Source organism: Pezoporus wallicus, unplaced genomic scaffold (assembly GCF_028554395.1).
Source record: "Pezoporus wallicus isolate ANWC-B61680 ecotype Strahan unplaced genomic scaffold, APGP_CSIRO_Pwel_v1 contig_12807, whole genome shotgun sequence".
Classification (NCBI taxonomy): Eukaryota; Metazoa; Chordata; class Aves; order Psittaciformes; family Psittacidae; genus Pezoporus; species Pezoporus wallicus.
The window spans coordinates 265,712-284,636 of record NW_026637385.1 but is presented as its reverse complement, the minus strand read 5'-3'; positions in this window follow the sequence as shown (position 1 = coordinate 284,636).

Here is an 18,925-nt window from a genome sequence, read left to right as displayed (position 1 = left end):
TATGGGGTTTTGGCTCAAAAATAGGCTGCACCTGTGAGATGGCTGCAGGAAGCAAGGAATGTGCCTGTCATGGTGGGCAAATAACTCATGTGAGAGTGGAACAAGGGCTGTTAGTGCAGAGCAGAGCTGGAAACACATGCTGGGTCTTTGGGAGGACCATGGCTCTTCTTCCAGCTAAGGATGTACCAACAGGGCAGGGTGCAGCTTCTGTTATGGTGTTGGCTGTAACAAGAACAACTGCCAGAAAAGAAGACCAAGATCCCTGTAACTTTTAGGCTTGATTTGCTGTAGCCATGTGTTTATTTAGTGCTCACAGGTTGTTCTTGGGTGTAAATGCAATACTTCATAGAATTCCAGCCTGGTTTGGGTTGAAGGGACCTTAAAGCTCCTCCAGTTCCAACCCCTGCCACGGGCAGGGACCCCTTCCGCTAGAGCAGCTTGCTCCAAGCCCCTGTGTCCAACCTGGCCTTGAGCACTGCCAGGGATGGGGCAGCCACAGCTTCTCTGGGCAACCAGCTCCTGCAGCATCTTCATGGCCTCCTCTTGTGTCTCATTGAAGCAGGTGGTATGTGATGTGCAGGAATTCCAAGGGAAGTGCTTGCAGCATCTTTGTATTGAATCTTCTTGTTTTGTATTTAAAACAGGCAAAGAATTTTGTTGTATCCCTGAAACCCCCCTGTGCCAGTGTGAACCACGGCTGTGCTGCTGTCGGCCTGAGCCTGCAGATAACAGGTCTCCATTTCATCCATCCCACAGCTTTCCTGGTGTGCAAACAAGTCACACAGGTACAATGAAACAGCAGCTTTGTCTGAGCTGAGGAGCATGACCTGGGAAGCTGAGAGTGCACCTATTCACTAATCCAATTAGTTTGAACCAAGTTGATGTTATTGCTGATTTTAACTGTATTTAAGCCAAGGATCTCAGGTCACCGATTGCAGACACTTGGTTGTAAACTCAGATTTATTCTTTCTGCTTCTGCTTCCCTAAAAGTTTTTACAACCTTTGTACACCCCTTCTGATACTAGTCCTAATTGTTGTCTTTTCATTACAATGAGAACTCCTTTGTTGTGGCCATTGCTTCTGTGCACGCTTATGAGTGACATCTAAGCAGTAATGTGAGAGTGTTTAATATTTTATGATGTAGGAAACAGAGAAAGGTACATTTCAGTGATGACTTGAACTGATGTCAGACTTCCCTTGGAAACTGCAACTCAGTTTAATACAGTGTGGGATATCTTAATAGAGCTACTTGGCATGGGTTCCCGAGTGAAACAACCGACCTTTCCCAGAGCAGATGTGATGTTAACAACAGGTATCAATTGACAGGGTGGTTCCTGTCGCTGGGTTTTCAAAGTGATTGTGTGGTGCTGTTCCTTTGCTGCCCTGTCTCATCCCCAGGGGCAAGGAAAGATCTTGGCTCCATCCTGTGACTGCTCATAGGTTCAGCATCCTCGTGCTCGCTGCTTCAACCGTGCGCTGGGCTGCACCTCCAGCGCGTGAGCAGCAGCTCAGGGTGGGGATCCTGCCCCTCTGCTGTGTGAAGGGGAGACCTGAGAGCAGCTCCAGTGCCTAAAGGGGCTGCAGGGAACCTGGAGAGGGGCTTGGGACAAGGACCTGTAGGGCCAGGCCAAGGGGAATGGCTTTAACCTGCCCGAGGGGAGACTGAGATGAGCTCTTAGGCAGAAGCTCTTCCCTGGGAGGGTGCTGAGGCGCTGGCCCAGGGTGCCCAGAGAAGCTGTGGCTGCCCCATGCCTGGCAGTGTTCAAGGCCAGGTTGGACACAGGGGCTTGGAGCAAGCTGCTCTAGTGGAAGGGGTCCCTGCCTGTGACAGGGGTTGGAGCTGGGGGAGCTTTAAACTCCCTTCAATCCAAAGTACTCTGGGATTCTGTGATTGATCCATGTGAATTCTGTCCAATGCAGATGGTGGGAAACAGCAGGTCCCAGTGAGAAGTCTGTCTTGGGCCTTGTTTAAGAAGATCCTGTGGGTAAGCAGAACCAGGACCTGATGCTGATATCCAAGTGTTCAGAGTCCTCAGGTCCTGTAAATAAGCCTTTTCTCCCTCATCATTAGGCAGATGATATCTTCAATAATTGCACTGTTTTAGAGAACTAAAGGGTGCATTAAAGCGTCAACACGTCTCAGCTTGTTTGCTGTAGAAGATAAGCATCACTCACTCAAATGAATGATGCTTCTTTCTCTCTGTTTTCCTCAGATGTGTAAGTGCTCTCTTTGCACTTGGATTTTGCATCCCCAAGTATGCCTGTGCCCATGTTAAGGTTTTTATAGCAGGTTGTGTGAGTGGAGAGCTGAGCAGCACAGCAGTAGGACTGAGGTAGGAATACAAGGCTGGATTAAAGCCCCATGCTTTGTCAGAAGGTATTTTTCTTACACAGCAGCAATAATGACAGCTAAGGAAGGCAAAATAGTGTTGCTCTTCCACTTTATTGACACCAGTAACTCCTGGGAGTCAAAGTAGAAAGCAATTCCAGCATCTGTTTGAGATGCAGCCTCCAGATCTGTTTGTCTTGTGATACATCAAAACGCAGCCGGTGAGTTTGTCTACGCTGATGGCTTGTTTCCTCTGTGGGGAGATGCTTCAAAGGCTGTTGTACAAGTGGCTGACATTCTTCTTCACACAACATGCTTGTTCCAGGAGGTTCATTAATGCAACACTACTTACAAGCTTGTTGGGAATGTAAGGGGCTGATTCTCTTATTTACACCAGCACAGAACCAGGTAGGAATTGTAATGACTTGAGCTTTTGTAGTGTGTGTGCATATCCAAAAGAAGAAGTAACTTAATAGGGTTTGTGGAAATCATGGTCAGACAGGAAAATTGTATCATCTGTGCTAGTTACATGTGTAAATCAGGTGATGCAAACTCTGAGTAGTAAACTAAATACATACAGTCCTTATGGGCTAAACTCTGACCCAAGTAAGTGATGGGAGAGAAAAGGGTAGTAATTCATAGAATCATGAATAGTTAGGGCTGGAAAGGACCTTAAAGCCCATCCAGTCCCAACCCCTGCCACGGGCAGGGACCCCTTCCATAGAGCAGCTTGCTCCAAGCCCCTGTGTCCAACCTGGCCTTGAGCACTGCCAGGGATGGGGCAGCCACAGCTTCTCTGGGCACCCTGTGCCAGCACCTCAGCACCCTCCCAGGGAAGAGCTTCTGCCTAAGAGCTCAGCTCAGTCTCCCCTCGGGCAGGTTCAAGCCATTCCCCTTGGCCTGGCCCTGCAGGCCCTTGTCCAAAGCCCCTCTCCAGCTTTCCTGCAGCCCCTTTAGGCACTGGGTGCTGCCTGCCCTGATCATCTTGGTATCTCCATTGGGTTTTTGTTGGTTGGTTGAATATCGGTCTTGGACAAGGGTGTCCACCACCAGGCAGGTGCTGTCTCAGCTGGTGCCGAGCTGGGGGCAATAATGACTGCTCTTGGCATAAGGAGGTATGTAGATAGACCGTGAGCCTGTGCTGTCATTCCTGTCATTGATGAAGCTTTTGGACAAACACTATCCCAAGTGTCAGCCCCACTTTTCTAGTTACTGGCTGCCAAGTGCATGTCGAGCCGTCAGTTGCTCTCTGAGCACCAGTGGTCCAGGCTGTTTTAAACCCATTTAGACACATATTTTTGGTTGGCATTATTACCTTAATATGTAGCTGCAAGATTTTTACAGACGTATTCAGGCCTCCAAAACAGAAAGAAATGGAAGATAATTCTATGATTCTCTGAAAATGGATTTACAGGTGCCAAGATAAAGAGGGACTGACATGGACATGTGGTGGGATGAAAAACCCTCCTAAGGCTTGGAATAGAGTGTTTTGTCTTTTGGAAGCGCTGAATATTCAAGTTAAGACACAAAGCAGTGGTGAGCCCATCGTGATTCCTAAATACATGTTCGCAGGGTTTAGTTCCTCTTCATTTTAATGAGGTCCCCATAAAGGAGAGGAAACTGCTTCTGGCAGGTCTGAAACAAGTGGAGGCTTTGCAGGAGCTGTCTTTCAGGCAGGAGATCTGCAGGAAAGGAGCTTTCACTTGCACTGAACCGGGGTGGAGGGACAGGGCAGAGCCTGATGCAGATAAATACTAGGTGGGAAGCGGGATAGGGTCTGAAGCTGACTAAAGGGTTGTGAAGGGAGGAAAGGAAATGTGAGTGGCTCCAAGATGAGTGAGGAGCTATGTGGGGGCCCCTCGTTGCAAGGGGGGGGCAGCCAAGCTGCCAGTGCTCTCCAGCAAGCCAGGTTTCATGTAGAGGAGAGGGGAGAAAGGTGTGTGCTTTCACCCTGCTCCCTCCTGCCTGCTCCTGGGGAGGGTAGCACGGTCCAAGCTTCATTAAATCTTGACAGGTCCTTCTGATGCCCACTTGGGAAGCTCTTCTGTGTTGGCTCAGCCTTTTATGCGCTGAGTCCTCAGATACTCCTGTGTTATCTGCTTGTGAACCTTCCAGCACTCCAGGAAAGTCTTTGAGGCTGATTTAATATGGAATTAAAGACAAAGGCATGGATTGATTTCAGCCCGAGTGGGTCAGGCAATGGTTAGTGAAGTATAATTAGGTTTGTAACTGGGATGTGTCTGAGAGAATTGGGTTTAGTAAATGGTGTCATTTAGTCCAAAGTAAAGGGTCAGGAGGAACTTGTAGAGTTTCAAGGTCTTTTGCTGCTAATGTCTCATATGCCTGGAGGGGAGCATGCCTGTCCCCTCAGTGACAGCAAAACCCATCCTCCAGAAACGATAGTGACGGGACAAGGGATGATGGGGTCAAACTGAAAGAGGGGGTGTTCAGGTTGCAGATAAGGCAGAAGCTCTTCCCTGGGAGGGTGCTGAGGCGCTGGCCCAGGGTGCCCAGAGGAGCTGTGGCTGCCCCATCCCTGGCAGTGTTCAAGGCCAGGTTGGACACAGGGGCTTGGAGCAAGCTGCTCTATGGAAGGGGTCCCTGCCTGTGGCAGGGGTTGGAGCTGGAGGAGCTTTAAGGTCCTTTCCAGCCCTAACTTTTGCATGATTCTGTGAAACCTGGAGGTGTTTGTGTCCCGGTATCCATTCCAGTATCCATAGGGAATACCATGGCAGCAGTGATTTAGCAAATCCCCCATTAAAAAGAGAAAAAGCCTGTCTGTGAGGTAACAGGGATCTGCTCCATGGGAATCCAGTCAGCTCCTAAGGAGAAATGGGTGTATTTAGGGGCCTGAGCTGTGCTCGCCGCAGTTGGATCCCATCTTATCCCCACCACATGATGTACATTCCTTATGCCAAAGGGATGCAGGCTGTTTCCCACGTGGTTACATAGCTGCAGTCGGGATGCTTTATTCCCTGCAATCCTTTTGTCAGGAAAGGGGCAGCCGCTGAGCTCAGAGGTCAGCTCAGGAAAAGGTTCTGCTTCCCACACATGTTACTCATTTGCTTGGCATTTTTGACTCCACTTCTTACAACCCCGTGCAGCTGCTGGTTCCCAGACTCTTGGTTTTGGGGGGAGCATTGAATGGGGAGAGAGAAACGTCAAAACCTCTTACAGGGATCTCGTAACACCACATGCACATGGAGCGGGGTGTGCAGGGAGTGTGTTCCCAAGGTTTAACATCATTATGCTTTGCATTTAGGGCTTTACAGAAACAACTCCCGAGTGTGGTTTGAGTCCAAAGCCATTGATCAGTGGTGCTTGGGAGCGGCTGCACCTGGGTTGTACCAGCGTTCTCTGCCTGTTATTTATGGGGCACAGTCTGCACTGTGCGTGACCCAAGTTTTGTCTGCACATATGGTGAGGCTTGGGATGTATTTAACGGGTGATGTGTGAAAAGGAGCCTCACAGCATGAGGTAAGGGTAGGTATAGTATGAGTATTGCATTTTGCTGTGCTAACAGTACCAGCCTGTATGAAGGAGGCCCCCAGCATCCTGGCCTGGATCAGCACCAGGGCGGCAGCAGGGCCAGGGCAGGGATTGTGCCCCTGCACTGGGCACTGGTGAGGCTGCACCTCGGATCCTGAGTTCAGCTCTGGGCCCCTCACTGCAAGAGAGACATTGAGGTGCTGGAGGGGGGCCAGAGAAGGGCAGTGGAGCTGGTGCAGGGCCTGGAGCCCAAGTGTGATGGGGAAGGGCTGAGGGACCTGGGGGGTTCAGTGTGGAGAAGGAAGGCTCAGGGGGACCTGATGGCTGCCTACAAGTGCCTGAGAGGAGGATGGAGGCAGGAGGGGCTGGGCTCTGCTCCCAAGGAACAAGGGATGGGACAAGAGGAACCGGCCTCAAGCTGCACCAGGGCAGGTTTAGATGGAGCTGAGGAACAATTCCTGCCCCAGAGGGTGCTCAGGCATTGGAACAGGCTGCCCAGGGCAGGGCTGCAGGCACCGGCCCTGCAAGTGTTCACACAGCGTGGAGAGGAGGCTTCAGTGCCATGGGGCAGTGGTTGCCTTGGCAGTGCTGGGAATGGTTGGACTGGATGTGCTTAAAGGACTTTTCCAACCTGGTTGATTCTGTGATTCCTTCAAAGGAAAGCCTCAGTCTCTCACAATCATGGAGCCTGTGCATTAGGTAGATGGAGCTTCTGACACCAGTGTTGTCTGTGACTGGCTTGAAACCAGGATTTTACAAAAGACTGTTTGTCCCATACTCAATTACTGTTTGTTTTAAAATCCTACCCTGTTTTGGTTTAACGTGATGCTCTGCACAGGGATTGACAGACCAGTGTTCTCCACAGACAGTTTAAGCAGTTCCTGGGCTGTAATTTTTCCTGCTACAAGCACTGAGGTTTCCCTTCTTCATCCATTGCTCAAAACCCCCACCCCAAACCCCCATAACCTTTTCTTTCCTGTATCTCATATTTTACAGAGCCATCACAAAGCATAGTAAATTGAGTAAAACATCCTACCCCTGCCAGGATCTCCCTTATGACTGCATTCAATCTGAACAAAGAGGACAAGGGCAAAGAACTTCACTTATTCAGGTCGTTTTTCATCAGGATGCTGGAAGTTAGATAGAAAAGGCTTATTAGATGATCTCTCTTCCATCGTGGAGTTCCGGGTTGTTCTCTTCAGTAACCTTGGGAAATCTTACTTGTCCGTATGGAACAAGGATAGTTTGCCTCCTGATCATTATTTTTACAGTGGGAAAGGATGGATGGGTTCTTGTCTGGGCTACCAAATGCTTCTACAGGGCTTGGTGTTAATACCTCCAACTGTCTCCTCTTCAGTACTTTCATGATCCTCTTCTGGAGCATTGTGATCTGATTTTGAAGCCTGATTCCTATGCTTTGGGCCTCTGTTTTGAATTGCCCCCTGTTATTCCAGTTGTTCAAGTATTGGAATAACCCTGAGGCTGCTGTAAACAGTTTCATCCCATTGTGTATCTGCTCTTCAAGTGCTTGCCAGGATTAATGTAGGAACAACAGCAGAGTGTTCTTCCTGTGGAGTGGGAAATGTGTCTAGTGATCTGCAGATTAAAATCCTCTTAAAGATAGCAGGGGTCTAAGCTAGTAGCCCCTAAGAGAGCTGCTAAGGAAGTATATGTAAGATGAGTTAAAGGACCTCAAAACAATTCAAACAAAGCCTCTTAGCAGTGGTAAAAGAACATGAATAGTTGCATAGAAGCTTGTCAGTGCTGTATCTGTGAAGCTTGTGCTGTGTGGCTTTGTCACAAGCATAGACTGGTTTGGGTTGAAGGGAGCTTAAAGCTCCTCCAGCTCCAACCCCTGCCACGGGCAGGGACCCCTTCCACTGGAGCAGCTTGCTCCAAGCCCCTGTGTCCAACCTGGCCTTGAACACTGCCAGGGATGGGGCAGCCACAGCTTCTCTGGGCACCCTGTGCCAGCGCCTCAGCACCCTCCCAGGGAAGAGCTTCTGCCTAAGAGCTCAGCTCAGCCTCCCCTCGGGCAGGTTCAAGCCATTCCCCTTGTCCTGGCCCTACAGGCCCTTGTCCCAAGCCCCTCTCCAGCTTTCCTGCAGCCCCTTCAGGCACTGGAGCTGCTCTCAGGTCTCCCCTTCAGGAGCCTTCTCTTCTCCAGGCTGCCCCAGCCCAGCTCTCTCAGCCTGGCTCCAGAGCAGAGCTGCTCCAGCCCTCGCAGCAGCTCCTCTGCACCCAGCACCCTCAAGTCCTTGTCCTCAGGGCTGTTCCATCTGGTCTTCCCCAGCCTGTGTTTGTGCTGGGCTTTGATTCACATTTAACATATTTACCTTTCCATGTGTGTTAGTTGCTGTGCAGGTGACAAGCCTGTCACATACGTGAAGAGAGAAGTGGATTGTTTTTGGCATTTGTTGCTGTCAGTGACAGTCGAATTCGTAGCATTAACGTGTCCAAACTAATACTGAAGTTAATATGAGGGTTTGGAAGGAATTCACATGTGAGAAGTGTATCTGCTTAGCTGCCAACTAAAAAGTCACCGAGCCAGTAAGTTCTCCAGTGATCACAGTTATGGTCATAGAATCATAGGGTCACAGAATGGCTTGTGTTGGAAAGGACCTTAAGATCATCCAGTTCCAACCCCCTGCCATGGGCAGGGACACCTCACACTAAACCAGGTCATAGAGAGGAGCTGGTGAAATGATAGATCTCACCTTGTGTTCACAAAGCATCTGGCTTGTGACTCATGAGCGAATTGGGATGTGTCTCATGTCACCGGGAAACAGGGAATCTGGGTGGTTTGCTGTAGGAAGGCTTTTGGCACAATGCTGGAGCATAAAGAGGTGTGATCCTCCAGCAGAGCTTCAGGGACCACACGTGTGGGTCTTCATCTCTTCAGCACCTCACCTGGAAATCGCTAGGGGTTGGATTTTGGAGGGACAATAAGGGAAAGGAAGGTGGCCAGCGTTGTGTGTGGGGAATTAGGTCCTTAGTCTGTTAGCATCCCTAATAAAGGCCCAGCATGTACCCTTAGCATCTTAAAAAGCCTCAGCAGCCAGCATGTGGATCTCTCCAGCCTCTCCTGGGTTCCTGCATTACTGTAGGCTCTTGGGTGATGTCAGGAAATCGGGCAAGTCCATAATTTATGAATGCAGGATGTATTGAATGTGACAGGGAAAACAACTGAAAATTAGGAGCTGCAGAATGAGCATTTGTGAAGGCAGCAGAGGATTCTTGGAGCTGCCTGTGTGTCTTAATGGAGCTGATGTGCTGCTAAACCGAAGGGAAATAAACCTTCAATGTCTCCTTTTACCTGGAGTACTGCAGGACCTGCAGCCCTGATCCAGCTCTGGGGCAGCAGCACAAGAGGGACGTGGAGCTGTTGGAGCGAGGCCAGAGGAGGCCATGGAGCTGCTGCGAGGGCTGGAGCAGCTCTGCTCTGGAGCCAGGCTGAGAGAGCTGGGCTGGGTGAGCCTGGAGAAGAGAAGGCTCCTGAAGGGGAGACCTGAGAGCAGCTCCAGTGCCTGAAAGGGGCTGCAGGAAAGCTGGAGAGGGGCTTGGGACAAGGACCTGTAGGGCCAGGCCAAGGGGAATGGCTTGAACCTGCCCGAGGGGAGACTGAGCTGAGCTCTTAGGCAGAAGCTCTTCCCTGTGAGGGTGCTGAGGCGCTGGCCCAGGGTGCCCAGAGAAGCTGTGGCTGCCCCATCCCTGGCAGTGTTCAAGGCCAGCTTGGACACAGGGGCTTGGAGCAAGCTGCTCCAGTGGAAGGGGTCCCTTGCCTGTGGGAGGGGTTGGAGCTGGAGGAACTTTGAGGTCCCTTCAGCACAAACCTGTCTGGGATTCCATGATTCTTTATACAACAATGTGGCTTTAATGGATTTTCATGATACCTGAGTGTAGCTGTATTTTAGTCTAAGAAGTAATACATCTTGACATTGGGTCTCGTGGTCAGGCACTTAAACGCCCAGCATCTTATGCTTAACAACATACATAATATCCCTTCCTCCATGTCCACACCTGTATATTGTGTCTTGATGCCAATCCCAGCATCCTGCATCCCACTCCCCATGTAGAGCACAGTGCTGGGGGATGCTGTCCCTGTTCTCTGTGGCTTTATGAAGATTGTCTTTCATAACAGAAGAGAGGCCTATGGTCCATGGTAACACACAAGGATTTTTACTTCAAAATCCTACTTTTTGGGGAGAGTGGTTTAACTGTAGGTAGGAGTAAACCCCTGACATCCTTTCTTCCCCTTCTCCATCAGATGTCTGGTTGGAAGCATGACCATGTACAGGCTTGCAATAAATTAATGCTGTTTGCAGAAGCACTGGAATTACACACCGTTTTCCTGCCAACTTGGCACGGGAAGACAAGTCAAACCTCAAGTGGAATGTTTTCCCCATGAAAACTCTTTCTGTATGGGGTTCTTTTTCCCCTTTCAGCTTGGACATAGTAATCAGATTGGCAAATCTTGTTTAAAGTGAATTGCATAGCTTATAGCATGAAATATTTACCTGTACAGGAATTACCCACTTTGCATTCATGGGCGAATAAAAAGCCAAGTGTGTGCTGCTGAGCTCTGGGTTGTCCTCTTTGGGATGCTGCAGTGACCTGGAAGGCATCCAGCTGCTGTGTCTCCATTGCTGCCAGCAAAGGAGATGTATTTCTTCATCTCTCAATTCCTGCTCTTGGTGGCAGCTGTTTCGTTCTCCTGCCAAGCAGAGTTCCAGGGGAAAAAGCAAACTGCAAAGGAAGGAATTGTTTGGAATGTTGGATCTAAACATAGATGATGTTGATGATGGCAGGTTCTGTTTTTAGCCTGGCTTCCTGAAGAAAGCAGGTTTGTGCTGCAGGAACATCTGTTTGCCTGCTGCTTCCTCACAGGTTGAGAGTGCACGGGGCAACTTTAGCCAAATATTGATGAAAACATGAGGTTTGCTCCAGGTTTTGGTGTTTGCTGGATGGTGACGAGTGGGAAAGAGCATTGAGCTCAGCAGTGATCTCTGACTGCTGGATGGCAGGCACTGGCAGTGGGACACAGGAGGGGCGTTAAGTCAACACTAGTTTGACTTAGTCTTGCAGTACATGGGGGTACTGCAGTGCAGGGGAGCAGGAGAGGTGGAGGAGAGCTCTGTGCCTCACAGATGAGTGAGCTGTGATGCTGCTGTTGGGGTAGAGAATTAAAATGATGGGGAAAACAAGGTTGCAGTAGCTCCCTGGCTCAAAAGTGGCCTTTTCTGTGTCACTGCATAGGCTTCCACAAGAAGGAGCTGTCTTGTGCTCTGTCCCCACCTCCCCATGTGCTAGGATGAGCATTTGTGGATCACTGTTAATTCTAAGGCAGAAGCTCTTCCCTGTGAGGGTGCTGAGGCGCTGGAACAGGCTACTCAGTGAAGTTGCGAATGCCCCATCCCTGGCAGTGTTCAAGGCCAGGTTGGACACAGGGGCTTGGAGCAAGCTGCTCTAGTGGAAGGGGTCCATGCCTATGGCAGGGGTTGGAGCTGGATGATCTCAAGGTCCCTTCCAACCCTTTCTATGATTTTACTCAGGAAACGTTTTTGGCCGTGTTCTTTGGAGTTTGGACCAGCTTACAGCAATGTGGAAGGGAAGCTCAGCGAGGCAGCCATGGGGAAGCCTCTTTGTGCCGTGAGTCATTCCTCCCATCCCACAAAGCTGCTTTGATGAGAGGAGCCTGGCTTTGGGCAGGATTAGTCCCGCTGGCTGCGCAGGTTGTGGGGGGTCCAAGAGAGGCAGCACATGGCACTGGGAGAAGAGTATCAGGCAGCACCTCCATGTTAACCATGATGACTGAGCACAGAGGGGAGGTGGTGAAGTCCAGCAGAGCTTCTCAGCTTGAGTCCTCATGTTTTTAGATTGGATACAAGGAAGAAGTTCTTTACTGTTAAGGGTGCTGAGGCACTGGAATGGGTTGCCCAGGGAGGTTGTGAATGCTCCATCCCTGGCAGTGTTCAAGGCCAGGCTGGACGAGGCCTTGGGTGCCATGGTTTAGTGTGAGGTGTCCCTGCCCATGGCAGGGGGTTGGAACTGAATGATCTTAAGGTCCTTTCCAACCCTAAGGATTCTATGATTCTATGTTTTCTCTGCTGCTTTAGAATATCCTGTGTCAGTTGGAAGGGAACTGCAATGATCATCTAGGCCTGATTATTTCAGGGCTGACCAAAGGTTAAAGCATGTTTTTAAGGGCATTGTCCAAGTGGCTCTTAAACACTGACAGGTTTGGGATGTCAGCCACCTCCCTAAGAAGCCTATTCCAGTGTTTAACTACCTTCTTCATAAAGAAATGCCTCCTAATGTCCAATATAAACCTCCCCTGATGTAGCTTTGAACCATTCCCATGCATCCTATCATTGGATCCCAGGGAGAAGAGATAAGATCACCTCCCTCTCCGCTTCCCCTCGTTAGGAAGCTGTAGAGATCCATGAGGTTTCCCCTCAGCCTCCTCTCCAAAGCAGATAAGCCAGGGTCCTTAGGCACTTCTCATTGGATATTCCTTCCAGCCCTTCCACTGCCCTTGTTGCCCTCTTCTCAATGCATTCAAGGACCTTCCCATCCCTCTCAAATGGTGAGGCCCAGCACTGCACATGGGACTCAGGGTGAGCCGCATCAACACTGAGTGCAGCAGGATAATCACCTCTTTAGACCTGCTGGTCTTGATGTGCTTGATGCACCCCAGGATGTGGTTTGCCCTCAGTGCTGACTCTGTTGAGGCTGCTGTCACCCAGCATCCCCAGATCCCCCTCTGCAGGGCTGCTCTCCAGCCACTCCTCTCCCAGTTTCATAGCATCATGGAATGGTTTACGTTGGAAGGGACCTTAAACCTCATCTAGATGGGGACTGGAGCAAGCTGCTCTAGTGGAAGGTGTCCCTGCCCGTGGCAGGGGGCTGGAACTGGATGAGCTTTAAGCTCCTTTCCAACCCAGAGCCTTGTGTGCTGCTCTGAGTTCTGTGTCCATAAGCCATGCAGAAGCGGGTTATTTCTTTTCAGCACTAGATAAATTGATGAGAGAAAAAATACACACTATCGATTTGCCTTTTCCTGTGGCTTTGAGAGGCTGTTAATGCAGCGAGTCCACAAGAGCACTTGTGTCTGCCTGCACAGTCAGCTCTAATAAATTGACTTTGTAAAGAACCCTTTTTAGTCTGTAGTCTCAGTGACTTGATTTGTGCAGTAGATGATATCTCCTGGCACATAATTACTCATTTTAGGTTGTGGAAAGGGTTGGAGGAGAATTGTTGATGCATTCTCTGTAGCACTAAACATCTCTCCTATTACTCATACAAGTGTTTTTCTCTCCGTTGTCTTCTTTATTGGAGCAGAGTAGGGAGGTTCTTAGGGATATATTTGTTTTCAGTGTTCTGATTGATAGTGCAGACACTTTGTAGAGGTAATTCCTGCACATCAGTGTATGGAAATAGTCAGGATCATGGCAAGGGCAATGATTTATATTCAGGACACCAACTATTTCTCTCTCTCAGGGTCACCACTGTGTAAGCAGGTTATTTACCATAATGAGTTGTGACCCTTTGCTTCTTGTTTTGGGACAGAAATAATAACCTGCAGCAGGACACATGGTGATAGTTGCATTAATGATGGAATGAAAGCAATTTGATAGCATCTAAGAGAACAGGATACCCAAGGAGCTGTCAGTCTGGTGGTGGTCATGATCTGAGGATGCCAAGGAAGGCAGTGGAGAGATGCTGACATGCCGAGCGGTTTGATGCTTGTCAAGAAGTTTGCTTTTGTGGAGAGGTGCTTCGTGCAAACACCTCTCTTATCACTGTACTCATGATAGCTCCTGGATTGCCTCTGGTAGGGGGTTGACCATCTCTGCAGATGATGAGGGCACAGAGGATGTCATTAACTTCTATTTACCAAGGATCTCCATGTCTTTGTGTCTGTGATACTGGGGAGCAGCAGGCTACAAGATAGGTGGAAAACTGGTTGCAAAGGTCAGTGGTTTAATGTGTTTTGAACAGGCTACTCAATGAAGTTGTGAATGCCCCATCCCTGGCAGTGTTCAAGGCCAGGTTGGACACAGGGGCTTGGAGCAAGCTGCTCTAGTGGAAGGGGTCGCTGCTCTAGTGGAAGGGGTCCCTGCCCGTGGCAGGGGTTGGAGCTGGATGAGCTTTAAGGTCCCTTCATCCCAAACCAGTGTGGGATTCTATGGTTGAGATGGCTGAAGTGATGAGCTGGGTCTGCTCAACCCGGAGAAAGCGCAGAGAAAACCTCACTGTGGCTGTTATCTTCATCTGTGCAAAGGGGAGATCACAGGGGAGGTGGTGCCTGACTCTCAGAGGTGTGGAGTGATAAGAAGCAACAGGCACCAGTTGGATTTGGGTTACGTGTGGTGGGGGAGGAAAAACAACCCCAAACCCTCAGCTATTGCCTGAGGAAACATGGGAATCCCCATCAGAAAGATGGAGATTAGAAAGCCAGGAATAGATCCAGTATTGTGCTTGCTTTGCCTCTGGGACTTCATGAGGGAAGTATCACCTTCTCTTCTTACAAAGGTAAAGGAAAAAAAAACCCAAATCCAACAAAAGCTATCCTGGAAATAGGTTCTGTGTGTGTTATTTGTACTGCTAGAAGTAGGCATCCTCTTGCAGTCCATCCGTATCTTATAGGATCATATATAGAATCCCAGCCTGGTTTGGGTTGGAATGGACCTTAAAGCCCATCCAGTCCCAACCCCTGCCACAGGCAGGGACCCCTTCCACAAGAGCAGCTTGCTCCAAGCCCCTGTGTCCAACCTGGCCTTGAGCACTGCCAGGGATGGGGCAGCCACAGCTTCTCTGGGCACCCTGTGCCAGCGCCTCAGCACCCTCCCAGGGAAGAGCTTCTGCCTAAGAGCTCAGCTCAGTCTCCCCTCGGGCAGGTTCAAGCCATTCCCCTTGGCCTGTTCCTATTTGCTCTTATAAATAGTCCCTGAGATGGGCACTGGTGCATTTCATGTCCCAGCTTGTTGAAACCAAAGTGAACATCACTGAGGAAGGTTTTGCTGCCCAGTTTTGCTGCTCAGTGCAACACAAATGACCCCTTTTCACTCCCTTAAGAAACATTCGAGTCTCTTTGGAGGAATAAAAGTGCAGTGCCACGTTTAGTCCTAAATTGAAGATTTCCAACGCTGTGTTGACTACAAGCATATGTTAGTGAAACATGTCCCTGCTTTGCGGATGCTTTTTGTACTTCTGTGGCAAGCACATTTAAAACAAGCATGGAAAATGTGCTGCTGGAGCAACCCAGCACTGATGCTTGGGTCATGCCCATGACTTAATAGGTCTTTCTTTTCCCTTGCTATCTGTATTAAATCAATGATTCATATAAATGATGCTGAAGGGAGTGAACTGTTATTACATGGGATCAGAAGCTGCCAAACTCAAGGCAGAACTTGCAGTGCACGAGCTAAGATGGAGTTTTGAGTTCTGAAAGCAGAAAATGGAAACCTTCACCCCAACCAAACTGCATGAACTGGAATTGCCATGATCACAGCCAGGAGATTTTGGAAGCAAAGCTTGCGTGGTTGTGGCATCTTTGGGGTCTTTGGCCCATTTGGAGGCTTTCCAGAACGTGCAGTTGAATGTAAAATACCAGCTCGGGGGGAATAATTGTGCTTCATTGCCCAGATCTGCAGAGGAATTTGGGAATTTAACAACATTGCTCCAGTGGGAGTTGAGCCCCTCAATCTCTTTGAGGGATTAGACTCATGTCTATGTAATATGGGTTGTTTCTTATCTCTACAAGAGAGGAATAGCTCCTCTTCTCTCCTGGCGAGATGCTCTAAAGGAAAACACTTGAGCTATTCCTTTTTGTGGTCAGAGGTATCTCGATTGCGCAGCTCTAGGCAGGGTGATGGTCTTGGCTCACAACAGGTTCTCCAGGCATGTTTCCAGGCCTGTTTGAAGATGAACTGGAGCTTCACTGAGAGAGGGCGCATCAAGGATGCTTGCTCAGAAGGTGATAAGCTTTGGTGGTGCCTGTTCCATGCTATTGCTTTGGAATATGTCTCACTTTGGTGAGTGGAGAGGGAAATATCTGTCATGTAGCTTCATTTCGCTGTGTGCTTTGCACAGAATGTGATGTGGCCCTTTGCAGGTGGCATTTGGAATGGAAGAAGAGAGTCCAGTAATGAGAAGAAAATGGGAGAGTGGAAGCACTGGATGTTGTGTAAAGGGAAGTGGGTGAAAGATATATTTTTAGGAATTCTTTAGAGGAAAGTCCAGGATTTTTTGTGCAAGGAAAAGTAGTTTTCAAAGCAGGAATGAACACGGCAGAAAACAGAGGAGGACGTGGAAAGTGTAGGGTAGAGAAGGGGCCATGGGTGGGATGGAGAAGGGCAGTTGCAGTGGAGGTGTTGGTATGGCAGAGCTGCTGAGAGCAACGTGCAGTGACTTGGAATGAGGGTGTGTGCTTGTTAGAGTTGATGTGGAAGTTCAGGAGTACCAGGACGCACCAGAAACAGGAACTTTATCCAGGTTGGATGAGGCTTGGAGCAAGCTGCTCTAGTGGAAGGTGTCCCTGCCCGTGGCAGGGGTTGGAGCTGGAGGAGCTTTAAGGTCCCTTCCAACCCAAACCATTCCATGATTCCTTGAAATGCATTATCAAAACTGGGAAACTCCACACTCTCCAGTTACTAAACAATTACTAACAGATAATTTCTGGCCTGCTTAGTGAGCTGACCTGATTGCAAGACATGGGATGTGTGGAGCGAGGATGAGAGTGCTCTTAGGCCTAGCTTTTGCTGTGATTGGCCAGTAGTGGAACAGTAAATGATTAAAGTCCTTTACAAAAGCTGTTACAGGGCTGGAAGGAAGTGTTTTCTTTCTCTCTAATATTATAAAGGATTTCTTGATCCATCTGCAGTGTGATTGCTGTAAGAATTGCTGGATGTTGCTCTGAGTTTTGGCTGCCTTTTCCACTGGTGCTGCTGTAATACAGAATCATAGCGTCAAGTGGGTTGGAAAACCCTTCAAGCTCATCCAGTCCAACCATTCCCAGCACTGCCAAGGCCACCACTGTCCCATGGCACTGAGGCCTCGTCTCCATGGGGTGTGAACACTTGCAGGGCCGGTGACTGCAGCCCTGCCCTGGGCAGCCTGTTCCAATGCCTGAGCACCCTCTGGGGCAGGAATTGTTCCTCAGCTCCATCTAAACCTGCCCTGGTGCAGCTGAGGCCGTTTCCTCTCGTCCCATCCCTTGTTGTGTGGTTCTATTACAAACTCCAGACCTGGAGCAGATGTGGATGTAGCAACATTTCCTTGTGAACTGGCACATTTGAAAGATTGGCCTTACAAGAATTACTCTTTTTAAAATAGATGTAAATATCAAAGCAAACCAGATCACACTCTAAGTCTTTCTTATCTGCTGATGTGAGTTCAGATTGCAGCGGCTGACTTCAGTATCTTGAATCCACCCATCTGCTGCTGTGTCAGCTCCAGCTCCGTACGTGAATCCTCTCCAGTGGTGACATCCAGAGCTCAACTCAGTAACTGGTCAATAAGTAAAAGTGTTGATGGGATTTGCTGCTTTTCCTCATCTTGCTTGGCCCTTCTAGCCTTGATACAGCATCCTTTGAGTGGAAAAGTGATTATCATGGAATCACAGCGTGGTTTGGGTTGGAAGGGACCTTAAAGCTCACTCAGTCCCAACCCCTGCCACGGGCAGGGACCCCTTCCACTGGAGCAGCTTGCTCCAAGCCCCTGTGTCCAGCCTGGCCTTGAACACTGCCAGGGATGGGGCAGCCACAGCTTCTCTGGGCACCCTGTGCCAGCGCCTCAGCACCCTGCCAGGGAAGAGCTTCTGCCTAAGAGCTCAGCTCAGTCTCCCCTCGAGCAGGTTAAAGCCATTCCCCTTGGCCTATCAAACCATCATTAACGTCTGGTCTTGGCAGCCTTTCTCTCCTGAGGATCCCCAGCGTGCTGCAGGGGTGAATTTCTTGTTCTGCCCTTTTCACTCAGTGCAGATTCTCTTGGCTGCACCGTGTATTTCCTTCCTTTAGGCTGAAGCATTTTTCCTGGGAGTTTCACTCCTCCTCTGCTGCCTGTTCCCATCCTGGGCTCCTTTAACTCTGCTGGTACAACTGTGAGGGGCCAGATGGTGAACCAGAGCAGCTAAACCAAGGTTATTTTTAACCCAGATCACATCACAAAGCTGGTTCCCTGCACAGCTCCATAGCAGTCCTGTTGGTACAAAGGCAACGGGCAATGGAGGGGAGGAAGGACGGGAACGTGCTTCCAGCCAGAAATGTCCCTGTGGTTTCCTGCAGCGTTTGCTGCCTTCCAAAATGATTTCTTTCCATGCCTTTATTTCCTGCTAGGTGTTTTCACAGATGTTTTGGCTTCCAGTCCCTCCACGTGGATCTCATCTGGTAGTTCTTTTGCCCATGCCTCTGGGTTCTCAGGGTTTGGGTTTTAGTTTAACGTGCCCTTAGAACTGAACTTGGCTCCATTCTGGATAATCTGTGTCTGTTCATGAACACTTTGCCCTATTCTTCCTTAATTTAGATGCAAAATGTGTGAGGCTCTGTAACAAATGGCTCTGGCATTCTCTCTGTGGTATCTCCTTGCTCCCAACTCAATACCATGTGGTTAATTCTTGCCTTTATGTTATAGTGCTTTAACGATATTCCCTGTGTGAGTAAAGGTGTCTGAGTGAAGCACTGTCAGTGCTTTTCCTAATGTCTAAATACATTGTCTGTGATGTTCTTATTGGTTTGGGTTAGAAAGGACCTTGAGGCTCATCCAGCTCCAACCCCTGCCATGGGCAGGGACCCCTTCCACTGGAGCAGCTTGCTCCAAGCCCCTGTGTCCAACATGGCCTTGAACACTGCCAGGGATGGGGCAGCCACAGCTTCTCTGTTCAGTCCATTCCAGTGTCCCACCACCCTCCCAGGGAAGAGCTTCTGCCTTATCCCCAATCTAAACTTCCCCTGTTTCAGTCTGAACCCATCACCCCTTGTCCTGTCACTGCAGTCCCTGATGAAGAGTCCCTCCCCAGCATCCTTGTAGCCCCCTTCACACACTGGAAGCTGCTCTGAGGTCTCCACGCAGCTTCTCTTCTCCAGGCTCAACAGGTCCAATGTTTTC